The sequence below is a fragment of the Leptonychotes weddellii genome, chromosome 3, assembly GCF_054177405.1.
Source record: "Leptonychotes weddellii isolate Sample4059 chromosome 3, ASM5417740v2, whole genome shotgun sequence".
Classification (NCBI taxonomy): Eukaryota; Metazoa; Chordata; class Mammalia; order Carnivora; family Phocidae; genus Leptonychotes; species Leptonychotes weddellii.
This window is the reverse complement of record NC_138371.1, coordinates 72,125,032-72,128,656: the sequence shown is the minus strand read 5'-3', so window position 1 is coordinate 72,128,656 and position 3,625 is coordinate 72,125,032. Positions and strand designations below refer to the sequence as shown.

The window sequence follows — 3,625 nt, the reverse complement described above, 5'->3', positions numbered from 1 at the left end:
CCAGAATATTTGAGAATTAAGGGTTGGAAGCAAATCTGAAACATCTAAATTACAATAAACTAAAATTGTGTACTTGTGCTTTTCCCAGGTCCTTAAAAGTGAATGGATATAAAGCAATATGCAAAGCATAGAGCTTGCTATTGCTTTTAGAGCTCTAACATTTTTAGAAACTCATGGATAGGAAGAATAAGGAAAGCCTGGCAGAGAAATTAAGAAGTAGTTTCATTATTCAGTGGTCCTTAACAGAATTATAGAGGGAATAATTTGGAAGATATAGATTTGACACCACCATCCCAGTCGTAAACTGACAGGACAAAAATTATTTACCTAAACCAAGAGTCAGGAAACTAAGGGCCATGGACCAAAAACCCAAGACACTGCCTATTTGTGTTAATAAGGTATTATTGGTAAATGTGTACATTTACCCATACATTTACTTATTGCTCATGGCTGTTTTTTCACTGCAATGGCCAAGTTGAATAACTGTGACAGAGACTATGTGGTCCATAAGGCCTGAAATATTTATTATCTGGCTTTTTACACAAAAACGAATGTAATATTCAGAAATCTTATGTCTCATACATTAATTAATATGAACAGAAACAAGATCTCTAAAAGTATATTCATCATCAATTTGTATCTTATGTTGTCCTTGCATTTGAAGTCACCACTACTGCGGTGATTGTTAGAACATGTTGCGTCTATGTCCTATAGTGCTTATCGGTGGTAAAATGAGTGATGCTCACAGTCTTTTTCACAAGCGGAACATGTAGAAATTGGCACTTAGCTTAATCACTGCCAAACCTACCAGCAAACCCTTCTGCAGACTTCTTGGAAACTTCTCTTACCGCTGTTTCTGATTGCTATAAGCCATGATGTTCCAATGATCTGAAGGCATTAATGCTGTAGTTGAGTACAGAATGAAATTTCATTGGTTCAAATTCTGATTCTACAATTAATAGCTGTGCAAATAAATAAATAAATAACAATTAATAGCTGTGCTTTGGTTTCCTTGCCTATAAAAATGGGATAATAACAGTATCTACCTCGCACTGTAAGACATCTAGAACAGCGTTGGGCAATATGTGCTGACTTAGCACTCCATAAGTACTAGCCATAATTTTATTATTTGCAGGTATGCTTCACTCTGTCGTGAAATATGTGTTGTGTACTCCAGAATAACAGTTACTTCACTTTACCTTGTAATTCTGAAATTGACTGTGTGTTCCACGTAATAGTTTCATGTTAAACATGGTTATGTCTTGAATTAACCCGTTAGTCAATCAGTAAGTATATGTACGGCATCCACTCCATGCAGAGCAAGACATTAAAAACTGCAGGGATACAAAGTAAGCATGAGAGCTCTTTCCCTCGGTGGTGGCGGAGGACAGTGCAGATGTGGCCAAGTTTAAGGTTCAAGACCCTTACAGCAAAAAGGAGGAGCTGCTTAAACAGTTGGAAGACCTGAAGGTGGAGCTGTCCCAGCTGCACATTGCCAAAGTGACAGGTGGCACGGCTTCCAAACTGTCCAAGATCCCAGCTGTTTGCAAACCCACTGCTCGTGTTCACACCGTCATCAGCCAGACTCAGAAAGAGAACCTCAGGAAATTCTACAAGGGTAAGAAGGATAAGCCCTGGGATCTGCAGCGCAAGAAGACACATGCCCTTTGCCACCAGCTGACCAAGCAGGAGGAGAACCTGAAGACCAAGAAGCAGCAGTGGAAGGAGCAGCTATATTCACTGCAGAAGTATGCAAGGCCTGAGCACCAGGATCAATAAAACACACACAAACTGAAGGGGAAAAAAAAAAGTAAGCATAAGATAGAATCCAGTCCCTAGTAGAACTGCTAGCATTGGCACCTGGAGAAATGGTTCTATCTGCCCATAGCACAAGCAAACCAAAAACAAAACAAAACAACACCAACAACAAAAACCAGTGATTATCCTTTGACATTCTTCCAGGCAAAAGGGAATGGGTAAGTCAGAACACCTTTAATATGGAATGAGGCATGGAAATCCCATTGTAATTAGTCTGTGCCACTCAATTTAGCATTTGTAAAAATTCAAAGGGAAGAGAGAGCTCAGTGAAGCCTGCAGTGGTCCTGTGGGGAAGGCTTCATGGATGAGGAGAAATATGAATTTATGTATATAAACAGAGAGGGGAGGTCTTGTAAAGCAAAGGATCACAAAGGCAGTCTGCTCATGACATGGGCAGTGGTTATGGGGTGAAGCTGTTCACAGGGGCCACATGTGAGATGTGGACTTGGCCTCAAATCTAATGGCACAAATAATACAAGAATGTGAATAAAGGATATAGAGGGACTGTGTGGGCTTTTTATGGAAATTGCCAGCCTCTCAAGTTTTCAAATGGAGGCACTGGTTTGATGGTATCTGCTGCATTTAAAACTTGTTCAGCTCATAGTTAGTTGTCAAGTGCAACCCTGAATGTGGGGGCAGGAAAGGATGGTGGGGCAGGTCAACTTAACTTTGAGTGGGACAATGAAACGGAATGTTAGAATCTCAACAATTTGTCGGATGGTTTGGAAGAGGATCACTTAGAGTCAATGAAGAAACTAAGAAGCCATGATTGAGGTGTAAAGTAGGAAGAATGTAACATGGAGATAGGAAAGACCTTCAGAGTGATAAATGAGAAGGTTAGTAACAGACTAGTCACAGCAAGTGAAGCGGGGGAGGGGAATTAAAGATGACCCAAGGGCTGCCCCAGAGGGACCTTAAGAATAATGATGCCCCTGGCCACAATCAAAGATTGGCAAGGAGGACAGGCTCTGCATATTACTTCCTATTCTCTGCCAAAGTACAGTAGTATGGTAGAGAACAATGACTTTACAAACACTGCATATAAACATCTACTGGATTCCTTTTGTGTGAACTTCAAAAGAATAGTCATGGCTCCAGTATTTCTTATGGCATCCATAATTCATTATCTTGAAAATATTTCCTATAAAACTAAAACTACAATCTGTATGTGGGAAGCTGACTCAGAGCCAAGCTGCCCCTTTGGCAGCAATCTGGGGAGAACCACCTACTGCTGCAGAGTCAGCTTTTCTCAAAATGTGTATTTGGTTAAAATTTTTTTTAATAAAAAATAAAAACTTAGTGCCCTGAAAACACTTCCCAGCTACACCGAACCTTCCAAAATTTCTTGTGTGAACAACCCACTACTCAATAGTCCTGAGTACTCATAAATCTCTAGAAGGGAAGGACTCAGACACCCAATAGGGTGATTATGATATTCAGACACCCAATAGGGTGATTATGATATGAAGGAAAAGGAGGAAGCATGTGTCTGAAATCCACCAATTTATGGTAGATCTGATTCTTTCCATTTAAGTTATCGCTTTTAAGTAAATACTGTCTTTCAGATTCCCCCCCGACCTCTGCCCCTCCCCAAGGAAGGATCTGGCTATATGTAGGGGTTAAAAGATGTTGAAGTGGCAGAAAGAGAGCTCAGATCTATGCACTCAGGTTCTTCTGCTGGCCTCAGGACTCCGTAACAGTGCGGCCAAGAGAGATGAAGAGAGAGATGTTGGCACCTTCTTCAACCAAGAACATTATACTTTCCTGACTTACGTTCTCCAGTGCACCAAGGTGAATGACACCCAAC

General features: G+C 40.7%; 1 pseudogene; it reads left to right on the top strand.

The window, feature by feature from the left end:
• Positions 1 to 356: 356 nt before the first annotated feature.
• On the top strand, positions 357 to 2,914 carry LOC102726100 (large ribosomal subunit protein uL29 pseudogene; annotated as a pseudogene).
• Positions 2,915 to 3,625: the final 711 nt, after the last annotated feature.